This window comes from Anarrhichthys ocellatus, unplaced genomic scaffold, assembly GCF_004355925.1.
Source record: "Anarrhichthys ocellatus isolate YVR2014 unplaced genomic scaffold, GSC_Weel_1.0 scaffold97, whole genome shotgun sequence".
Lineage (NCBI taxonomy): Eukaryota > Metazoa > Chordata > Actinopteri > Perciformes > Anarhichadidae > Anarrhichthys > Anarrhichthys ocellatus.
The window spans coordinates 650,833-676,126 of NW_022280127.1; positions in this window are offsets into that span (position 1 = coordinate 650,833).

Sequence of the window (25,294 nt, forward strand, 5' to 3'; positions counted from 1 at the left end):
CGCTCCAACTTGTCCAAAAACAGAAGTAAAGTGTTCGTAGCTGTCGTACACCGTGTGGTCCAGACCTTTTGATGTTGACATCATCTTTACAGGGTAGAAAGCCTCTGTTGTACTTTTTGTCCCTGGGTCGGTTGGCCACAGCATGTACAGACAGGGAGATTCTGCACTCGTGACACCTTTACTCCTACTGCAGACATTGTGGGCAGAGTAGGAGGAGCAGACATTGTGGGCAGAGTTGTAGGGACTGATGTAGTAGGAGGGGCAGCCAGTAGGGGCCGTGTGGAGGGGCCAGCAGTCTCAGCGGTTGCAGAGAGGGAGGGCACAGGTCTGCTGATGGTAGAGGTGGCAGAGGTGTTTCTAACTGCCGGTAGCACAAGTGGCATAATTATATCCGTCCTTCCCTTCAACACTTTAGTCCCTGCCGTGCTGGGTGTGGGCACATACTCCATCAGAGGGTAGAGTGGTGGAGGGAGGACTGCTGGCTGGTGTGGTGCTGGAGGGAGGTCAGCAGATGAGATGGAGGTCGTTTTTGTGACAGTGAAGGACTGTTTAGTGACATGCAGGCGATGTATGAAGTCCCGTACTGTCTTAATGTTTATTTTAGGGAGAGGAATGCCTGCTTTGCAGAGGATTGGATCCTCCGCCAGAATCCGGTGCTGGATTCTCTCGTAGGCCTTCTAGATGGTGCTCTTCTCAGGACTGCTGCGAGACCCTTGAGGTGAGACCACAGCAGTTTCACCAGTGTGTACATGGGCCTGTTGAGTACTGATGTCTTGTTGAGCTGGTGCGTAGCGCTTAGCCATCTTCAGCCTCTGGACCACAGCAGCATCAACAAGATGGTCCCTCTGTGTGTGGCAGTAGAGGGTGATGCCCCAGTGTGTTCTGTACAGCTGGTTGAACTGCTGCGGCTGCTTGTCGTGCTCCTCCACTGCATTCCAGGCTTCAAGGACCTTGTTCCTCTGCTCAGTGGTGAGAGTCAGCTTGTCCTCTGTCAGGCTAACCTCCAGCAGAGCAGAGCCGAACTTTTCTAACCTTTCGAAGCCAGGAAGGGGGTTTGGACTGCAGGCATCCTCCTGTTGAAAAGTTCACATATAAAGGCGGTAAGTTCAAATGTAGCTGAAATACACTTGTAGAGTAACACCACAACAACAAAATATTTTTATTATTATTATTATTATTATTATTATAATACTAGATATTGTTATATTATAATAATACATTACTAATATAACAATGGCCGTACAACAGGCCATTGATATCCTTTTAGCACCCAGGGAGGAAGAAGTGTCAGAGCAGGATGACAACTGCTGATTACAGGTCAGATTAGAGATCTCTGAGGGAGAGTTCTTATAACGTTAACTCCTATATCATATCTCATAATTCCTGAGCCTACAACACAGACTGATTCCTCTGATATTTGATCAACTGTTCAGCTTCCCTTTGGATAAGTTAACTCCTCCGAGGCCGAGAGTCAAAGTCCACAACCGGGTGGGTGGAGGGGGTCCGGAGGAGGGACGGCCAGACTGACAGACTGGGGGTCAGGAGGACGGAACTCGAGAGCCTGGGGGTCAGGAGCCTGGGGACCAGGGAAACTGCACTCGAGAGCCTGGGGGTCAGGAGCCTGGGGACCAGGGAAACTGCACTCGAGAGCCTGGGGACCAGGGAAACTGCACTCGAGAGCCTGGGGACAGGGCTCCAGAAGCTGCTGGAGATCAGACGGGGAACAGGCGGCGGCGGCTGGAGGTCGCTGCTGTTCGGAGACGGCGGCCGGGACTGGAGGTCGTTGCTGCTCGGAGACGGTGGGGGCCGGGAGCGGCTGCAGCATGGAGGCGACAGCTGGAGTCGGCCGGATCGCCGACCGGACACGGGGAACTGGAGTCGGCCGGACCGCCGACAGGACACGGGGAACTGGAGTTAGCTGCGGCCCAGCGGGAGATCGCTGCGGCCCAGCGGGAGCGGGGGATCGCTGCGGCCCAGCGGGAGCGGGGGATCGCTGCGGCCCAGCGGGAGCGGGGGATCGCTGCGGCCCAGCGGGAGCGCGAGTCTGACCCTTCTTCTTCCCCTGTCTTCTTTGAGGGTTGAGCTGGTTTTCCATCAGGTCGCGGTTCGCCTTCTGGACACTCCAAGGCCCACCAAAAGCCAGGCGGGTTCCCCTGAACTGCTCGTACCACTCAGGGGAACGGCACTCCCAACTGTGGTCTGCTGAGTCCATTGTAGGCCAGATCATTCTGTCACAGGACATAATGAGGACTCAAATGCAGATAGTCAGAGTAGTGAACAAAAAGGGTTTTAATAACTCACGAAACAAAAACGGGTAATCCAAGGACGAGACAAGGGGGGAAATCTGGCAGGACAAGGCAGGGCAAAAACAGGGCGGACAGACTTGGAAACCGGGAACAGGAAGAGCAAAACGGGCGGGTAGGTAGGAAACAAAAGCAATGATCTGGCAGTGAGTCAGTGAAAGACAGGGGTTTAAATAGTGACTAGAACAGGTGAGGAGAGTTGTGCTGATGAGGGAGAGTGTGACTGGCAGGTGCACTGAATGAACTGATTAGGGACAGGTGAAGGAAGTGAGGAGCTACAGAAAACCACACAAAACACCCAAGGCAAAGCCTGATTCTGACAGTTTCATGTTCTTACTCATGGCAAAACTAAGAGTAAGACATCAGAAATATGGATCTTCTATTATTCCATATTCCGTATACCCGTCATAACCACAGCAACGGAGACAAAAAACACGCTGACAGATGTCTTTGTCGTTCATACATTATCTTGTCTTTGATAATGTAACGTTAGATGGATAATAAACACCCGAACAAGCAGGTGTTCATGACAGCACGTAAATTATTAAAAGAACGAATTTAAACCCTCAGAAATACTGTCTCCGTAACCTCTGGAACACTGGCTAATAGTTGGCTATCTATTGATTAATGAGGGACTGATTTTGGATGCAAAGAATATTTGGCATTCATAATAATGATTTAAGAGGTTATATTTAGAGACGCTAGATAACGTTAACGTTATCTTACCGGACCCGGCCCGTACTCGAGCATCAGGATTTGAACCGTATATGCAAGGGTTAACGGGTTAACGCAAGATAAAATGGATATGGAGATGTTATTGAGAGCTGCTAACCGTGAACTAGCGGCGAAGTCTTAGCTAGCTAGCTAACGTTAACACTATGTCCGTTTTTTTCCACCCGACCAAAAGACAATTGGGCAGTATAAACAGAGTTTAGTATAAATAATTATAAAGACAAAAATATTTCAGTCTTACCAGAATTACTGCAGGGTCAACGCTGTGGGTGGATTCACAACTCTAACTTGATGGTAGTCAAGATTTGCAGGTCCACTTGTGATTGGTGGTCTGCAGTTTGGTCCCTCCGATCCAATTGGTAGTCCACAGTCAAACTGACCAATGAGGACGCTTAAATGTCTACAGTCACTGTAGACATTGCACGACTGTAGACTTGAGCTCTGCGAGCGAAGTTGGGGGTCGTTCGTAAAATGATTCATGTAAAAATCACGTTTATGTGGAAAGCTGTCCTCTCAAAAAAACAGAGGGGGCGAGTGCAAAGTTAGCATTGACCTACAGAATCACAATGGCCACATTATAGGGGAAATTGTTACAGACGCTCCCACCTTCTTTTCTCCCTATTATCTCCCCCAGTTACCACTCCGACGGCCCGCCCGCGGCCGTTGCAGTGTTTAGTGTGTCATGTACACAACTGTTATGTAAAGGTAGGTACTAATGCGACATCTCTTTGGAAAGCTAAGATTCTTGTAATTAGATTTATGCAAACCATTTCAAGATACAATCACAACAGCAGGTACACTCAACGCCTCTGTCAGACCACCAACCCGCAAACAAACGATTACAATATCGAGGCAACTCACCAATGAAGCTTGATAGTATTTCACCCATTGATTGTTACATTGCCAAAGGTCCAGAAAATCCAATCCAGTAAAATATTTCGTCCAAAACACATTATTACGTCCATAAATACCCACGGACTGATGTTGCATCGTTTCAAATTAGCCGGCAGATATGCCTAACTATCTATGTATTTTCTAACGTAACTCCAGTTTACATGTAAATATTGCCGGTCTCTGTATCTCAAAATGTCGGCTGCATTCTAAAAAAGTTTAACTGTCCTCAGCGTGCATACTGTCGTGATCTTGTTTTTTTGTTTCCTCTTTTATTTTGTGTCATGTGTTTACTTTGACTTTCTGTCTTTGTGGTCTTCCCTCCTTTTTTTCTGTGCAGCACCTTTGTTTGTTATGTCTTGTCCTGTTCCCTAGTTAAGTTTCTTTATTTTTATCATTTCTGTATTTCATGTTTTATTATTTTGTGATCTCTGCCTGTTTTTCTCCGACCACGTTTTTGCCTCATCCCTGCCGGATTTGTTTGCGTGTTCTGACCGCCTTCCCGTCTACCGAACTTCATCTAATGATGAAAGAATGTTTTACCTACACCTTATCGTGTTGTCTGGGTCGTGCTATTGAGCACTGTTCTGTGTGGGATTGTTTGTCAGCGTCAAAAGCAAATTTAAAGCACCCTAGACATACCACACCAACAAGCTCTTTTTTTATTCAGTAACAAATGTTGCCCATTCATAATTGATGGGCCTAAAGGGCAGCAGGATGGTCTGCCTCCCAATCCCATTCAATCTCAAACCCTCAAAGAGCTGGACTACTGGAAAATATCACTGTATCCCTCGAGATAAGGGTTACAGCAGAGCGCTTTGACCTTTAGCTGAAGAGGATTTCTTTCTGCTGCGTCTCTTCTTCAAAGGGTGTTCTTCAAAAATTCAACAAGTGGTGGTTGGTTAGATTACTGTCACTCTTTCTCATAGCTGCCAACAAAAGTGTGTAGATCACAATCCATTTGTCAGCTTGTTTTCCAGTGAGTTGACATTGTTTCTGGTTTAATTATCTTGCTGTAGGAGCATGTTCAACAAGTTGAATTACATTGGGCTGGGCTGTATGTTCCATGTACAGTGGCATGCGATTGTCAGCAGCACCATCAAAGTATAGAGTAATGTATGCAAATTTGTGGGCCTAATAAGCCAAGCCATGTATTTTTAATTACCATTTCACTCTTTCTTTTTTCTTGAAAGGCTGTCCGTGTGTATGTGTGTAAATGTTCAGTAGGCGGTGTTGTGATTACAGTACATGCAGCTCATCTTCGTGCAAAGGGACGTCAGGGAGTCTCTCTGTCACGGGAAGAATCCTGACTTACTGACTTAATAAAAGATTCATTGACTACACTCATTAGGCACAAGTCCATCCCATCTTCACACATATCTCATACTCGCTGATTCCTCACGGGCAAGACAGGCGTGCCCATCTGAACTACACCTATGGTGAGATATACTGTAGATATATAGCCATGTAGTCTCCTAAAGAAGGCTATGCTCTCTGCGTCCAGGCCAAAAGGGATTAGCAGACACCTTACAACCGTGCATTATGTTGCAAAGAAAAGTCTGTAGGAACACTGATGTTTCGGATATTTAAGGTATGATATTCAAAGCTTTATAGATCACACCTGCCAAATAATAATTCCCCTTTATTACCAAAAACACAAAAGGAAAAAAAAAAATTCAAACTGATCTGAAAGTTAGTGCTGAGTCCCTTTCTTTACACTTTACGTATGCACAAATGCCAGCCCTTCACCCATTACCATATACTTCAAATACTCTAACCACACTGCCAAACTCTAAGCACTCAATGACAACAAGCCTGTCACAACTCTATTTCTCAGTCACACAATAGTGCACCGATAACTACCTGTAAAACAAAACAAAATGCTCATTAGTACATCAAACACCCTCCACCCTGGACTGAACCCCACCTGCATCCATGGCAAAACAATGAAAGAACAGGTGTGGACTCATTATAGACAATTACTCAGTTTTGATCAACACATCACTTTGATCCACACGATCCCAGCAACGACTCCATCTGAAGAGCACCATCTGCCCCCCCGCACCTGCTGTTGTTGCTTTACATAATAATTCCACCCATCCTGTTCTACTGTTCCCCCTGCTTCTACACCATGTCAAACATCTCCAACAAAAACAACACAAATTCCCTCTGAAATAATATGCCTTCCCACACCCAGTCTCTCCAACATGAATTATCTTCAATCTCGAAACCCATTGGCTATTGGTCTGACATCTATTAAGCCTCTCAGGGCAATGGAAAATATTTCGGGAGTTCAGGCTAACTAACGGATTTCTGGGCCAAAACTGCCTTTTCCGTGCTCCATGAAAGACAACGGAAGTGGACTTTGGAGGCAATGTCCACAACTGGATTGTTTCATAAGTGGCCAGTTTACACTCAGTACTATTTTAGCAAAAAATCTAAATTGTTGTCAGATGTTAGCTGATGGGTTCCGAGTTTGCATTTCAGACAATGCGTTCACCCTCTTTTGCTCTCCAAATGGACTGTTTACCTGCATGCAACCAAAGCCCACTCAAATGTGATTGGTCAAGACTACAAACGGAAACCAGTATGCGTCCGATTTTTCATTAAGAGATACAGAGCCCTCACACGCCTAGCACTCACAATAGCAAATGACAGTAATCACCCCCCCAATCAACGCTTCCCATCACTGCTAATGGTCGGAGATGCAAGAAAACAGCTTGCTTGGAGCTGTTTGCTCTTTTCTGCTGCAGTAGCCCCTTTTCTGTATGTTTCTGTGTCGTGCTGGCTGGGGGGGAAAAAAACTTCCTCTGGGACATGAATCTAAATGTGGGCCAATCTGCACAGACTCCCACTCAACTCCCAAAACCCTGCAAAAGTGGGACAGGAGTGAGGATCCACAGTGCAAGCTTTGAGGTAAGAAAGGTACAATGGCATACGTATATCCTGGCAGGGTGAAAAATGGCACTCACCCAAGGGAGATACAGGTGGCGGCATGAGTAAGTCCTCACAACACGTGCAGACATCTTGGATCAGGAACTACTAAGTTGAGACTTGAACCAATCAATCAAATTTGAAAAAAAATTGAGAGAAGAGAACAAAGGAAAACTTACTGCAAACAGCACAAACATAGAGATGAGGGTTGACCTGGGAAGAGGGCTGCAGTTCCCCCAGCTCATCCAAACAACCTTGAGACCAAATGTGGTCATGTGGTCTGAAGAAGCTCAAAGGATTATCCTAATTGAACTGATATTCCAGTGGGCAGAGACTGGCAACGAGGCATTCAAAAGGAATTCATCAACTTTTCAAGATCTGCAGCAAGATTGTAGGCTATTCCCAGTCACAGTCAGCCGCAGAGAATTCAGTCACTGCTGACAGCCACTGGAATGATGGGGAGGCATACAGCAGCCTAAAGGAGTGGGGAGGCCACAGAAAGAGCCTCTTGCTGGTTGTGGACCAGGAGGGAAGAGTTGGGACGGGCAGCGATTTGGCCACTAAGGCCGACGCTCCAATGAGAGGGTGTTGCCGTTTAGGATTGTCGGGCTCCAGATGCCTGCATCCCCTTCCTGGTCAAAGCTGCTGTCATCCGACAGTTTATCTTTAGGTGTGAGAAGTGGAAGCCTCTTCAGATGCATAGGGTTTATATTTTTCACTGATTCTATATGAATGATTGATTTTTTTTAGATAGAATTCTCATCTTAAAAAATATCTGATTTACTCAAACTTTTATGTTAGATGGCCTCCATTAATTATTTGAAAACAAGATAAAGGAAAGAAGCAGACCACACGCTTCAATAGTTACAATCACCAGACATATCATCCACCCTTTGTCAGCAACACTGCTTACGGTGTGCTTGAGCAAGGCACTTAACCCTCACAGTATCTACTTTGTGGGGCTTCTCAGTAACAGAGTAGAGTGCAGACAGCAGGTTAAACGTAACACTGAGCTTTTATTTATCACTGTTTCTCTCAGCATTGACGGCAGCCCCAGCTGATGACACAATTATGTGCTCCTGGCCAAAGGCATCCAGTATATTGATCTGCCAGCAGAGTGGTCAGTACTGTTGGAATCCTCTAATGGCAGTAATGGGACTGGTGCAATAGTTGCATGTCTGTCTGTGTGAGTGTGAGAGAGAGAGAGAGAGAGAGAGAGAGCGAGAGAGAGAGAGAGAGAGAGAGAGAGAGAGAGAGAGAGAGAGAGAGAGAGAGTAATGACAAATTTATTGAGTCAGGGTGTTTTTCCCGGAGAGATACTGGGCCACAATGTTGCTGCACGTTGTGTTTCTCTCATTTGTCTCTCTGTTAGATGTGGGTGTATATAGCTGGAATTTCAATTTGCATCTAAAAGCTGGCGAGTGGCGGCCTGATGAAATAACTAACATCAAGGGAATATCTTAAGAGCTGTTCCCACGCAAGATAGCCACTAAAAAAAACAAGTGACACCTACTCTGATTAAAGTCCTGCTGGCATTACAGATAAGCTTTTATGGGAAAAAGGATTCGACACTAAGGACATGTGAGAAGAAAAAAACAAGTTGAAAATGTAATAATTATATATTTACTATATTTGAAACCCTCGGTTTACCTTTGCTGTGTCAGCGTCGCATGGTATTGCATAAATCTGTTTTGCTCTTTGTCATGCAGTTTATGTGTTTGAGGTGTTTCTTCTAATTTAATCCTTTAAATAAAGGTTGTTTCTATGCAAGTTCCCACGGAGAAACCTTACTTTATTCTACTCTTTAAAACAGATGTGAGCGGTTGAAGACTGTCCAACTCCAGCTCTTGACACTCTCCACGGGGTACATTTGAACTATCACATCTAGATCCCATGGATAAAATGGCCGGATGTGTCTAGTATGTGTATATGATTCAGAGAGGGTGACAGAAAAAGGGAGCAACCAATCAATAGAAAAGATCTAAAGCTTGGCTGTATTTTCACATCTGATTCACAAGCACCATCTTTCAACAGAAGATACTCACAGCGTGAATATTTACCGTCTTAGATGTGATTGGCCATATCCTGGCGACAGATAAATTCAGCCATTGAGTTGTCCCCTTTGAGAAATAATGCCTGGAAACCTAGACTTCTCATCACGAATTCATGGAACTGTTGTCAGCTAAAAATGAAACTGCAAAAATACAATGTGAGTGAAAAAGAAGCACCTGCCTGCAAGTAAACTCTGTGTTTGGGCAAGTGGAATGCCTCATGCAGTCGTCCAATCGGGCAAGTGAAAAATAAAAGTGACATGTATTAGGGGCCAGCATTCTGTCAAAATGCTTTATATTCACTGACCCCCAATAGTGCTACACTGTGAACAAGTACTCTGATGAAATCTGCAAGAGGAGAGCTAGTTAGCAGCTGTTAGCAGCCGGTTGGCAGCGCCGCCCTGCTCGTCTAAATAACGATGCCAATAGCGTAGCAACATTAGGATCAACTAACTTAATCTGGCATCCTAAAGGCCTATTATCATTTTACAAAGAGGGAATGTTATATTTGAAAGATATCCACTTGATTTGAGTAACTCAGACTGCAGAAGTGTGGATGGATGGATTCCCCCTTCCGTTACATTGAAAGCTCATTCAGGAGGAATCTCAAAATGTCCAGTATGAATAAGGGGGAGGATTACAGCTGTTTCAATGTTCATATAGGCACCTGACTGTTGTTCATTATACCTGCGCTAACCAGTCAAGTTGCAGTTTATGTCAATGTTTGACCAATCGTCGTCTATTCATCATTTTATCCGATTAAATTAAAACAGTAAAATATGGCTGAAAACGTGTTTTGATGATTTTTGACCACCACATTCTAATCAGTTCATCTTTGGGTCCATGTGAACGTTTGCTTCCCTTCAGGAGTTCCTGAGAATGGGATGGACGAGCAACCCGAAAACACAGTGCCTCTGTCCACAGCTGTCACTGGTGCAAAGGAAGAAAAAACGTGAACCTGTTTTATAAAGAACCTGAGGAGACATTGAGTAAGAAGTCAACTGTTCTACTGGAAAGTAACCTTTTAAAATCGGATGAACTAGAAGTCATGTTTGCATGAATATTAATGAGTGTCATATTTTCAAGGATAGTGATATCACGTAGCACCCCCTCAAAGTGTTTTCTGAACTATCAGGTTGTGTTCATTAGCTGAAGTGAAAGGGGACAGGCCGGGAGGATCCGACCCGCTGTCAATCTTATCCAAAGACGCTGCAGCAATGTCAGCCCATGTCAGCCTATACACAAGCTGTCCCGTCCTATATCCAGTGTCAGTTCAATAAACAAGGCAGCTTATGCTGGCAGCCGACTGTAGCTGCTCCGGTTACGGCTGATCCACTGAAACAAAGCAACTTCATCTGATCTGTCTATTTTATATTTTAGTAAACTGTCCACCATCATCTCCTCCAAGGAGTCTCTAAATGAACAGATTAAAGATGCAATATTTCTTTATCTCAGCAAGGATTCAATGTTGATGCAAATATGAAGTTCTATGGCTTGAACTGTGCAAAGTATTTTTTTTATTTAATTAAAAAACACATAATATAACAAATTCCATTAAAACTAATCCATGAAAGTGCATTTTTCAAAACTCAAGTATTTTAAGGCCTTGTTACACACATTATCCACAATTTATCAGTTTCACAGTGTTGTTGATCAATAGTTGTAGATTATTCAATCTCTTCATATATTAAAACAAATACAAAAATTGTTTTGCTGGATCACAGAGTTGCAGTTGCAGTTGACTAAAAGGCACTTGCTCTAAGAATTGTATTTAGATATACCATAAACTCATATTTTATTCATATGTAGGGACCAGTCATTATGGCCAAAAGCTGAAAGATGTGTTTAAAGTTTTTCAACTTAGTCTGAAAATAATAGTCAGGTGCCCATAAATGCATTGAAACAGTTTTTTGGTTGCTGTAATGTGAGGTGTCGCAAATGGGGCGGCTGTGGCTCAGGGTTGGAGCAGGTCGTCCTTCAATCAGATGATTAGCGGTTCGATCTTGCTGTGTAAACGTTGGTGTGAATCCATTTATTAGGCATACTATGTTAAAACTTGAAGTGGTCAGAAGACTAGAGAGGCACTATATATGTACAATTCCAAATGTGTACAAAATCCCCACTCAGTCCTGTCTGTGGGAACACAAAGTGGAAGTTTTGTACTAAAAAGGCAGTATTTTGTTTCTCCACTTCCAATAACAATGATGAGTTGAACCATGAGATAGTTTTATTTGCTGTTAAAATGCAAATCAAACAGGTTATACTTACTGATAAACCTACTAAGGTATACTGACCATCAGTTACCAAAAAGTATTGCCTTTTTTAAGTTTGAAAATAATGTATTCATTTTCCAAAGACATAATAATTCCTCTCTTCTAGCTTTGATGTACTCCAAGTATACAGCAAAACATTATTTTTTTAGGGAGAACAGAAGTAAGGCGCCATCACCATTATGAAACTCAAATTTTAACTTGCGCCGTCTGTTGTGCAATGACTTCTCCAGCTGATGCACCCAGAAGTTTGTCGCTGTGCCTGCTTCACACCATATTGGGCTCCACACAAACGATGTAACGTGAACAGGGGGTCCTGTTATTGACACTTTCTCCCCAGACTGCCATTTCTGGGTAGGACTGCGATACTGGCAAGGACTTTCAGTCCGGTGTCAAAGGTTCTCAACTTCCTTTGTAACACTGTTGCTCCTGAAAATGTGTTCGAATGTCCGGTTTTAGTAAATCCAAGTGTGACATCAAACTCCTTCCCATGAACATTATCGCAGGTGTTTCTCCTGTTGTAGCATGATCACTTTTCCCCAGTAATACAGTCTGGGTCTCTCATCGTGGTGTCGGTGATGGCTCCCAGCAGGCCAGTGCTTCAGGACCCGGAGCTCTCCACCTCCCTCTAAAACGTTGAATACTGCTCGATGGCAGTAGCAAAGACGGATCTGTCTGATATGGCTATCTATGGTTTTTGGGAGGGGGGCTTCAAGAGAACCAGAACTTTTCAGACAAAGAGTAAATACAGGCATATGCTGACAGACGGTATGAGAAGAATAAAGTGTTTTCTGAACATTGTAGCATGCAACCATTAGAAAATGAACATACAACCATGAACCGGAATATATTAAGTCCTCTTTAAAGGAAAAAAAATTGTTAATCCTTCCTTTAAATAATCTGAAAAGAAATTCAGGAAGAATATAACTGTTCTACAGAAACTGGAAGGTAACTTATATGGAAGGGAAACCTAAATGTAAAAAGTTTCAAAATCTCATTTAATGAGACGTTAAGGATGCATGAATATTCGTGAGGTATACAGTATAATATTCTTTAGATTGTACCGTGCTGCAAGTCCTATTTAGGTTGATTCTCTGAGATGCAGAAGTATAGGATTCTTTTGGCAGTCATAATGACTATCAGAATGATTTAATGTTAATATATCTATTGTTTAATATTTGTTATCAGCTTAAACCTTTTTGGAAAATAGGAACGCTCCCACCAATCAACAGTTAACAGTTAAGCATTGGAAAGTTGATGGCAATCTAGTGAATCATTACTTTGACCAAAGGAATAAGACTTTCACTTCATGAAAGAATGTCTCACCTGGGAAATCAATGTGTTTGAGTAAAAACAATATCTAGTTTACTCTAGCCACTTCGGAGCCGCTGCCTTGTAAACTGGTTGAGTTCAAGCTTGCATTCATTCACCTCACATGAATGGTACCGATTGTCTTTGCAAATGTATTTTTTGTCAAAAGTGTGAATCCTGAGAAAGCAGATTTGAATTAAATTCCATCTATAATGTAAAATGTAATTTAGATACGTATATTGTTGAATGATTTTTCTTAGCTTGCTAAATCAACAGTGGCACACACAATGCATGCACGCACACACACACACACACACACACACACACAGGCAAGTAGAATCACATTTGGAGTAGAATGTAATTTCTTTCTGGCTTTGTTTTTGATGGAGTCTTCTTAAATGTCAGCTGCTGTAGCTGACAAATTGCTCTCAAGTGAAAGAAAAAAACAGAAGAAAAGACTTATGAAAATATTTCTCCTCTGGCAATACTTACCCATCAATCTCCCCTCGGGTACATGCTGCAGCGACAGCAGGATTTAGATTTAGGAAATGATCTCTTCAATAATGCAACAGAAATCCCGGCCTGCAACATTGGAAATTTGTCACACTTTTAAAAACCAAAACCATCAAATGGTCTCACCGTAAGGCTCTGCAGAGCAAGGCAGGGATAAGTTAGTGCTATTAAAAAAACAGACAATGCAGTAAAAGTTGAGTAAACATTTTAACGGAGTGTTGACGGAGCACCATCAGAAGTGGAAGGACATTGCTTCACCTGCTGAATGACAGAAAGCTGACTCACATTGCTAAAAGACAGCAGTAACAGCGCCAGGCTGACCTTGGCCAGTACATTAGGAACTATACTGAACTGTCCCGGCAGCAGGTAGTTCACTCCAGAGGAACTTCGATAGAAACATAGCTCGCACTATTTCAACATTAATAAATCACTAACACATGACGAGTGTACGTATCTGGTTTTCTACACTGCATTGTATGTTCCATGGCACAAGAGCAGAGTGGGTTAGACACAGCAGGAGTGCCTATGGCACAAAACAGAAAGGGGATTTCTCCCCTCACCTGCATCAACAAGTTGGGTGCAACGGAAGGGGCCATGGTGTCCCTGACAAAAGAGACCAAAAGAGATCAAGCTTGTGTTGACCAGTTCGGAGCCGCCAGGATTACCTGTGCCCTTTCCTCCCTCACCTTGTCCAGCACCTGCTGCAACAAGAGACAATGAGGAATTGCATATATCTGACTCCTTGGCCAGCGGTGAGCTAGAGCCTCGTGGCCTATGGGGAGGATGATGCTTTGAATCAAAAACCATAGCGGACAGTGAGCTGTGTCTTGTGAAGTGAACAAGTCTATTTTTGCCCTTCTGAAAAGCACCCAAATACCCTTAACAACCTGTGGGTGGAGACGGCAGTCTGCTATTTGAGGCCCCTCGATAACAGGTCTGCCGCCAATTTCAGCCGGTCCTAAATGTAATAGGCCAACATGGATCTCATTTGGCTGTAAGCCCACAGCAAAACATTTTGGCCACCTGATGCATGCTTGGCATGAGAGCAAACCCCACCCTGACAATTGATATATGCAATCGTTGCGGTGTTGTCGTACCATATCAGAACGTGTCTCCCCTCTACCTACCGCTCGAAATGTTTCTGGGCCAGCTGGTCTCCAGCTTGAGATCATTTATCTGTTCGACCTTGTGTTCTCCCCAACACCCCTTGACTGATCGACCCTCGCAGACAGCTCCCCAACAATATAGGGAGACATCAATTGTTATCACCACAGGAAGTGTAATTGGATCTATCTGAACACCCGTTGAGAGGTAGAGCGGATGCAGCCTGAACAGAAGTGTCTTTTGACACCGTGCTGTGATTGTCAACACCTGAAAGAGATCCCTCACTGGGTGGGCTCGCTGGCTGATAAACCAGAGGTCTCCTGTTGAGTAGACCCAAAGGAACCACGGCTGCTGCTGCTGCTATCAAACTGAATAAAACCATAAATCATAATGCTCTGATTGTGCTCTGCAACTTCATGATTTTTCAGGGTCAATCGTGTAAACCTGCCTAAACACCAAGTTCAGCTCGAGATCCAGAATAACTGTGTTTTGGGAGAGAGACAAGGTGCTCTTCTCCAAGTTCATCAGAAACCCCAAACTGTGAAGGTGATTGATCAGTATTTGTGTATGACAGACAGCCAGCTCCCTTGAGCTTCCCATCAGGAGTAGGCAATCGAGATACGACAAAATCCTTATGCCTTGAGCATGTAGAGGATCAATTACTGAGAATATATTTGGAGCAAGAGAGAGGCCGAATGGGAGAACACAAAATGTGTGAGCCTTCTCCTGAAAGGCAAACCTCAGATATCTCCTGTGTCTGTGCACTATTGGAATGTGAAAGTAAGCATCTTTCAAATCCCCTGAAGTGAACCAGTCCTCATCCTGTGCTGACCTAAACAGGCAACAGTGTGTTAACATTCAGAGTGGAAGTTTGCGTAAACTGGTGGGGACACAGCAAGAGGCATTAGTACGAGTTTGAAGTTAAACAGTGTGAGCTGTCAGTAATTAACTTTATCAAGAAGGACCAACATTAGAGATGGAAATCATTTAAAATTCCTCAATACCGATATTGGTCATCAAATGGGAGTTAACGGTATGTATTTGTCCTGGCAGTGCACCAGTTGTTGTCTATCAGCTATAGCATGCTAGCAGTGTTAGCCTTTAGAGGAGCAATACGCACCATTCAGAGCATTGATACAGAAGCAAACAACTGTTTTCTCTGCAAAGATATAGTGCAGTAAAGTCTCCCTCTTGAGCAGAGATTAAATCTTGCCTAGTGCAGCTCCCCAACACTTAGTCTTGTATTTATATGCATATGTAAATTCAAAACCCAATTTTCTCTCTTTACCACTGCCTGAATCTAGGCAGAGGCCCTTATTAATGATTCCCTAGTCATTAAAAGGCAATTGAAACCTGAAGGTTAAGAACAGCCGGTGGCATATGTAACCTCATTTTACTTTTCATCATTTATCTCCGCTCTCTCTACAGAAACGTGAGAGCCCAACTCTTGTGTGAGGGTAGACAGGCCTTGGCCGAAGTTGGGAATAACCCTTTGGCTAGTCTATTAGCTGCTGAGATAACCCTGAGTTAATGCTCCACTTTTCCATGTGCAGTGTGAAACGATGAAAGTGTCATCTGTTACACCAGGCATGGTAGTTGCAAAGCTACTATCTGTAGGATTCAGAACAGCTCATTATTGGACCATATTGCATGATGTTTTCTTTCTCTGGAGGATCTTAAAGTGGGTAGACACAGTTGGTCTGAAGTGTCTGTGATAAACAAGTCTGGTGTAACATCCGTGAGGCTTATCCTGCACTGCACCACAAATCTGGTGAAAACTGATCAGAAGTTCCTGATGTTCAATCTCATGATTACGAGACGAGATCCAAGTTATTATAAGCACCTTTTTATATGACTTCCTGTTTATCCTGGATCCAGACAGAGACAGTGTTCTAGTAGTGTGTCTCTGACTGAATTAGTACTCAGTGTGATGTTCGTGGCAAATTCTGTCAATAGCTTGACATGGGCAGTGAGTGAAAATTGACTTTGACTGCAAAATATCTGGATTTTTTGCTCATAATAGAATAAGGTAATATTACATCAGTGTTAATAGGAAATCCTAAAAAGAAAAAGTTGGAAAAAATGTATGAAAATCACATGTGACCTGCAGGCAAAACCTCTATCTGCACTTTCGGAGACTTAGGATTTGTGCAGAGCGTGAGCAGAATTGGTGCATGTCAGCTGTTGTCTTTCAGCTAAAGTTATGTTTGTTTGTACTAATTGATATATTTGAAATATTTCAGTTTCTTTTAATATTTCTTTGTGAGAGCTCTGCCTTCGAAGCCAGCTATGGAAGAGCCTCTCCATTAGAGTAACGTACTGCATGAGGGTGTTTGTGTGGACTATCCTTGCCAGCTCCATCCCCCAAAGACTGCAGTCGCACCGGCTGACTTTATACAGCTGAGATTTAGCACACGTTCTCATAAATATTACAACTGGCTATACTTAGCCAGTTGAATCATGCAGCTTGTACAACAGATGTTTTTTTTTTTTTTTCCAGCTTGGTTAAATGGATTATAATTTGTCCTGCGACTTGACTGAAGGAGTGTGGGCACAGAGGTAGTCAGTCCTGATATTGTGTTTGAAAATATTAAATGTCGAGTGATGATATAGTTTGAGAAATATCGGTGACAAATGTTTCACAAGTCTCACTCCCCAGATTTAGCATTCGGCTTCTATTGTGATTTACCTCCCAGGCGTTCAGCTGAGTAATGTAATCTGTTACCATCGCACCATGTACTACAGTAAATATGATGTTTTTCATCTACAATAAGCGCAGAGCAGAGGAGTTTCAAGAGGCCAACTTCTCATGCAGGTATTTCATGAGCTCTTTCCCAAACACGCCTTTTCTCAATCAAAGACCATCCACCCACAGTGGGGGGGCGCTTTAAAACCTGAGTGGCCAATGGGTCTAGTTTCGGCCTATCACATCATTTCTTCAGGCGCTGCAATAAACAAGGTGAATTCAATTTTTCATTTCTGGGATGAATCAGTGAGCCAGTCCATAGAACAGGAACTGAATCATTTATTGTTAGAGCAGGAGAAATGTAATCAAACAGGCAAGCAAATGACACACTGCTGGGTATCTGCAAGAACATTAGCAGCAACGCTGATTTCACATCAGCAAGTCATATCAGTGTCCTTCTGATAATGGGATTAAAGGAGCATTTACAGCTGTTGTTGAATGAATTCCCTTTATTTTGAACTCATCAAGGGTTTCTATTTCATTGTATCTCTCAAACAACAAATTACGTATCACTTGTTAATGTCTTCATACTTTTAGTCTTTGTTTCTAGGCATGCCATTTATGTAATTTTGAAGTACTTCATGTAGTTTTCACTTGCACGTACAGCAGCATAGCCAGTGAGAGATCAAGAACCTTTTACATGGGATGGCAACAGTGGTACCCATACAAAGATATACTCAACTGTCTCACTTACTACCTGTCTTATTCTCTCTGTTGTCACTTCAGGCCACCACATCTGTGGAAAAAAGACTCTTTTGTCGTGACATTTTTATTTTTATATATATATCTATATACATACATACATACATACCGTGGCTGATTTCAGGGTTCTTTGCTGCCAGGATCCTACTGTATGTTCCTACTGTATGTTCCCGGCTCAATAGCCTCTAAATATGACATTAAGGAGACCTGTCAAAAAATGTTTGGTTCTCAGTAATGTGTTTTTTTTTCATAGGTCAAATGTTCTTTGGGGCGATATGTTGAAATGACCAACCTGCAGCTAAAAGCCTACTGATGTTAACATTAATAAGACTTATGACCTCACATTTGTGGGCGAGACTTCTCTTGACTTTAGACATTGATATCTCCACAATGGCTAAATGGATTTTTAACATTTGAACTGAATCTGAAAAGTCCAATCATAGTTTAAACCAAAAAGATAGAACCCGAAATAAGCACTTCACATCAAGATCCCCAAATAAAAAAATCTTGTAGTATCTGCAGTTATGTCTTGGCTAAGACTGATGTCATCGTCATGGTTGCTGACTGTTGGTTAGCAACTGTGAAATCAAGCAGGTAGATTTAAAAGCTTTGTCGGTGTAAATAGAGGTCAAAGAAAGTGCTGACACAGCTCAGCACTCAGCATATTTAGAAATGACTAAACCTGAGCGGACCAAAAGAACTAAGAGCTGATGGACTTCCACATTTTTGTGGCATGACTTTGGTATTTGTCATTAAAAATGTAAGCCAATTTGACTTTTAAACAGAATAAAATAAATAAATTTATCTTTTCACTTTTGACTGTTTAAAAAATGTGTAATGTACTAACTTTGTTGAAATAAAATCCATTCATCTATATGACTTGTCCTGAATGTGTGTATATATTTTATTCCAACATTGTTAGTTTATCTAAATTACAAAACACAAAATGAGTATTTCTACCTTGAAGGGCCATAACGGTCACATTGACCACACACGATATCAGTGTTTCCAGGTAATTAACAGCTGAGGGAGAGAGAGAGATGGAGCCCGCCAGTATGGACTGAAGTGTTGGCGTGATACAGAAACATTGTTCTGATCATGAAGTGTTCCGGTGCAATTCTCTGGTTCGCCAATGACGTGTATCAACTACACTGCAGACTGGAGTCTCTAAACGGGTGCAATGCAGGTTAAATGTGCATCGGCAGGTCGGGTCCGCGTTCGATACGTCTTGTGTATGAAGTAGCTGTATCCTCCCTCCCTGCGCTGCATCTTTATAAACTAGGATAATCTGGCCATGGATCACATCCCTCAGCCTTCTAGGCACCACCTTCCTCTTCTTGCATTTCTAATAGGCCTGTGCATAGAACTGAATTTAATTAATCAATTTAATCGACGATCGGTAGAAATTATTCAGTTTCATATCTGATGGAGAGGAGGGGGGAACAATCAGCAACATATTATAATTTGAACTACAGAACTAACATACTAACTTTGACCCATTTCCGCTGTGGATTCCTGACAGAGTAGCAGCTCGGGACCTGTTTGCTCCCCTCAGACTTGCCGCTTGCCATCAGTCAAATGTGCAAGATTGCAGAAAAGCCAAAGACATTAGTTAAACCAGGATGATACTATATCACACGATGCAGTCATTCCCTTCATCCCGTCACTCAGTCAATCTAGTTTTCCACAGATGATCAGACTCGTATTGATATATCTACAAATAAATTGAATCGTATTCATGAAATTCAATATACAGTTAATTTTTTTATTTATTCAAGCTATAACTGATTAAGCTCAAATAAACTGTTTGTTACCTGTGAATACGTTTTGTCAATTTATAAGAACACAACAACATTCATCTTCACCAAGTGGACATCACAGGTGCCTTCATGCATTTGTGTGTTTCTATCTTTAAGGTAACTCGTAATTACTTTCATATTTTCCCAGTGAGAGACACGTCAATCACTGCTGTGAGTCAGCGTTGCCTCTCTTAGCTGTGACCTTGGGCTGTGACCTTGGCCTCATGCATCACAAATCCAGCATACTCTCATTTGACATTTGAACCTGAATCCAATCCTCAGTAATATTCTGCCCTCTTGTCAGAGGGTCATTTCATCAAGCATTCATGAAGACCAAAGGTAGGAGGTATTTCTGAGACAATTTATCAGCGGGGTGAAGGATGTGTAGAAGACACAAAAAAGTTATTCTCAGATTCAGGACTGGACATTGAAATAGGAGGTGGGACAAAGCTTTTCAACACCAGCTGTGATGCTTAAGGACATCCGCTGCCTTGGGTGGAAAAGCTGGGAAACCCATCTTTGAGTGATATCGGACAGCTTCCAGGCTTCATCAAGGTGGAGTGAAGGGCTTTAGGCTTTGCTCTGTGCCTGAGTCAACTGCCTTTGATTTCACATGATGCGTGTAATTACTCTATAAAAAACAAATTACATTATCTGCAATCCCTACACTCAGGGGAAGATAAAGCAGACAGTCGCATCTATTGCTCCACCTTAAATAACAGTAGTCATATAAACTAAATGAATACTGCAGTAAATAGATGAAAATACAGCCGCCGCTGACACTTACAATACAGTTATTGTTAGTGACCTTACCAAGAAACATTTGCACACTGATTTGCTTTTGGCAGTGGTAAAATGAAGGTAGAGATGATATCTATAATTATCCATAGCTGCGACCTGTAACTGGCAGATTTTAGGTTTGCAATTTCCAGCTGTTTGCCAGTATCTGTCGAATGCTTTGTAGGGTAATTTCAAGCATGGGTTGTACAGTTTTATTGTGTATTCACATGGTGCGGGACAACTAGTCATTGCGCTGAAAATGGAGCAATGTTGATGTTTGTATGAACATTTGAATCAACCTTGCCCACAGGCATACAGTAGCCTACTGTATCAACACAGTAGGCTACAGCACCATGTATGAGTCAAACATATCGGTACATCCTGCAAAGGAACAATGTGCACAATAAGCAGGGATGCACAAATATCCCGTAGTAAATATCATATATAATCTTAGATGGCACTTTAAAGGCCTATGTGAGAACTGGCAGTGCTCAGTATGGTTAAATACAGTATGTAGCAAAGATTAAAACTTTAGTAGTCAACATCTTTAAATAAATAATGAATCAAATCATCAGATAAAATGTGAAAGTTGTCGCTTGTAATTACAAACCCACAGAGAATTATCCCCCAATTCTGTAGTTCCCCTTATCTCTTGGGAGCATTTCATCTTTTAGCCAAGCTCACCGAAAAAGGGTTCGTATACGTCGTGTCTGCAAGCAGCTTTTTATAACCCTTAACGTTTGTTGGATAAAGTGAGGTGACATAGTATAAAGTGACAAAGTGTGTGGGTTGATGGGTGGGTCTAGCGTCAAGATAAGCCTACACATTGAGTTATTTTACGTTACGTTGATAACTAAATCAGAATGTACATAACTAGTTTAGTACGTAAACGTGTCGCGTTCTGTCACGTACAAACACAGGACTTTCATCCAGGAGACTGAAGCGATCTCTTTTCACAGATCACTTCAACGCCTCTTTTGCCCATAACAGCATAGAATTGGCACCCTAAATCTTAACTATATGTCTTTACATCTGTGCAGCATTTGTTTTCAAATATAGACTCAAATAACTACAATATATCAAAGAGTAGAAAACCCTTTACAAGGAAATGGGTAAGTGATGACACCGTTTGTGTTCCTGCTATGTTTATGATGCTGATGATGGCAGGACAATCTTTCTTGCTCCCATGTGGCTGTGGAAGAGTCACATAATGAATGATCAGTCACAGCCATACACTGTGCATAAATGAAACATGCTTATCAATTGAATCAAATGAGACGGGCAGTTCTGATGAGGCCATTAGATCACATGAAAGCACTCGTCTTATAACGATAGAGCAACAGTTTGTTTCTGCTGGACTGCAACAGCAAAACAACAGAACTACTAATATGGATGCAGTAGGTTCATATCAGACCAACATGAAATAGGAAAAAGCAACACTGAAAGTCAAGTGATGTTTGGTATGTAGCATGTGACGTTTGGCACTTCAAGCACATCAGCCTGACTCCTGATTGAGAACGCTTCAACTGAGGACCTGTAATGATCTTGATGTTGCTAATAATGGTTGAAGCCAAAGAGACAGAGATGGAGAGTGGGGAAAGTAGATCAGCCATTGTGATTGGAAGACAGAGGATCTCCTTTGTCTGGCAGGAGACAGAGCTTAAAGAAGAAGAAGAAAAAACACACCGTCTATCTAATCTCCAGTCAAAATGTGGTGTTAACACAAGCTCAGGTTGAATCAATACAGCTAATACAGGCAGGAGAGAAGTAATTGCCACCACTGATGACCTATGGAGTCATATTGATTTGGAGCAGTGGTGTTTTTTTCACCTCTGCTGATACAGAAACCCTCATTTGTTGGAAAATAATTGAATTATTTCTTCTTGACAGAATTACTGCTTAACATTCAAACAATAGTCAGTCCGTGGGTCACACTATTTCTACACACACTGTGACTCAGTCACGATTCAAAGCTGCTGTTGTTAGGGCAATGATATGTTGAGCTGTTAGAAAGACTGAATTGTTACTAAAAAATGACTTTCTTTCGGATTAGTGAGGATCATTGACTTAATGGCTGACATCTTTCAGTTTCAGGTTTTCCATTTCTTGTATTAATAATGTTAATGTGGAGTCTACTTTTACACAGCATATATAGTACATGAGTTTTTAGTTGATACATACATACTTTGTATTATGTGGGTACATCAATAAACAACTGTAATGTCAAACATTAAACTGTTTAGTAGTGTTGCACAGTTATTTTCATGTAAAATCTCATTTTCTATGGCAGATGAGGTTTTCGGGCCTAGAAACAATGATTTTCTTCAGTTCACTGGTTGAAAACTAAGTCTATGGCTCAGCCCATGACTCTTTAAATGTCTCTGTACATGGCCCATAAACGGAAGAGTTTGACTGATAGGGCACCGTGTCCATGCCATCCTATTGTTCCGTAGCGGAATGAAAGTAAAAGCTCTGGAGACGCACTAGTTCAATATCTTGGTTTGACTTTTAGAAAGTAGCCACTGTTGTTTTCCAGAAAGCATCCTGACAAATCTTCAAAGGACCGTAGAGTGCTTGAAACATTAAAGGATTGATAGTAAGAATTAACAGCGCAATACGTGTTTCAAATACAATATGTTGCTTCCCTCCAGAGACTGTAATCAAGCTGACCTTGCTTGTTGTTTGAGTCTTGTATCACTGAGCTACAGAGGGCAGTTTTCCTCCTCAGAGGAAGTGAGAACGCTCCTGTAGAGAAAGATAAAGGGCTTGATGGGAGACACGCCTGAACTTACATTATTTTTAACAAGGAAGATACTATTGTGGTTGCATGGGACATTCTGTGACCTAGGTTACATTATGCACAGGTACGACTGGGCCGAGCAACAACTAACCTCTGCATGTTGTCTTTATCACCACAACAGATGTGGTGTTACCACAGCACATGCAGAGATATAATAACCATTCAACCGAATCATATAAATTATCGTTAGCCTACTCGCCACGTCTGTCAGTCGATCACAGCAGAATGACGCAGAAGCCTGCGTTGAAAGCCGTCGTTGAAAATTTGATTCATTTGCCTAATCATCGTGAAAGGTCAAAGGTCACATTGAGCCTGAGTACACTGTGTTGGCCTCTATAGGGGTTTAAATCTTGTGATTTCATCAGTGGCGGGCCGTGCATTTTATACCTGGGCCTTCACTGCTGTCCAGCAGCTGAAATACCACCTTATAACCACATTGTGGCGCCACAGCTGTTATTCATTTTTAAGGCTGTAACTATGTACATCTTCGCATTAAACCGTTCGGTACAAGTCGTCTGAATAATGCTAGAGCATTTAGAAAATACAAAAGCCTAAATTCAGGAAAATATAATGTTCTCTGCTGGTCTGGCCGTGGGATTCACAGTCATTCCTTAATGACAAGCCGTGACCCAGAGAGATTAACATTGGATTTCACTTTCACAACGCCATCGTTGAACGTACTGCTCTGCAATGTCTTTCCTCGGCTCAGGTTCCTCTATCATGGTGCATCTCACTCAGCCAGAATGTATTTTGATTGGCTGAGCTGCATCACGTGATGTGATTCACTACCCATCAGCCTCTGCTGGCTGTTAAGTTTCGTTTCACGATAGTCACGTGCTCGCCCACTGACCAATCACAGCACACTCTGCACCTCGCGGGAAAGCTACACACGGACACTGGCGGCATGTAATGCTGACGTCATTATAGGCCGGCGCGCAGGCTCTGATAGTCAAAGAATACGCCCAACATGTCAAACTAAAGATCTGATTGGTTGAACACTATGACAATCAACAATATCATCCCCATTTACTTTAATCTGCACTGGCTGCAGGTGAGACTCTGCAGGCCTCGGGCCTCTCTTCTTACCTAGAGACACAGAGGTGAAATCTGATTGGATAAAAGCTCTACTTAAAACACTGGAAGCAGAGAAACTGAGGAAGACAGTAGCTGTGCAATGAGAAAATAAGATAATCGGAAAAATATTTTTATAAATTATAATACATGTAGTGTATTTAAGAAAAATTATTAAATAGATTTTTTTTGTTTTTTGTTTTTTAATATATATAGCTTTGTGATTCTGTTTAGGCCAGCAGAGAAGGCCTTGCAGGCCCTGACGGCCCGCCACTGGATTTCATACAGGCAGTATGACGCGTCTCCTCTGGTTAAAAAGTCAACATAGTAAATTCGAAATATTACAATATTGAATCTAGGTTCATCCATATTTATTCCCTCATATTTAAATGTCCATTTAACAACTGGACAACAATCTTTCCTAAGATGTAAGATTTCTCCACAGAGCAGTTGGTGTAACAGCCCTCGCTCTGTAACTCCTCAGTGGAGTGGAATTTGACGTGGTACTGATTTAACTTTCAAGAGTCAATAAAGTAGTAAAGGAAACGCTAAACCGTTGTAAGTGTAATGCCTTCACAGCACACTCATTTGGATAATAGTGACCACAAATATTAACAACTATATCTAAAGTAATTTTGAACAATACATGAATAACACTGCAGTTGAGCAGTTTCACAAGTTTTGTTTTACTTTTAGCAGATAGTACACCCACCACGAAACCTTATTTCCTTATTATTCTTATTTTCATATGTAATAATGATAACAATATTATCGGACTTACTTCCATTTTAATATGTGGATAACCCCTTAAATTCATTCCCTTTTTTCCCAGTTTTATAAAACACTTGTTCCATATTGTAGGGCATCATCATCCATATTGTGTGTGCTGGTTGCAGCCTCAATGAGCCACATCACACTGAAGCAAGGTCCACTGAAGGGTGTTTAATAAGAATAAACCCAATGTCTCTTCATTTTGAATTATCATTATTCATATCCTCATGATCAACACATGCTCACTCTTCCATGTAGGCATGTTTGGTTCTGAAATGACATACAAATATCAAGTAAATCCATCATGTGGATTGCAAATTTTACCATAAACATCTAATATCAGATATTAACAGCATTAAATACATCTGTATCAATAACCTAGTTAATTAACAAAGACATTAATATAAATAACTAAATCTATGGTTTAAATATACACTTATACTGCCATCTACTGGTAGAAATGGTAAACACTTTTATTCTGCATCAATTTACAATCTATGCTCTGCGTTCACTCAC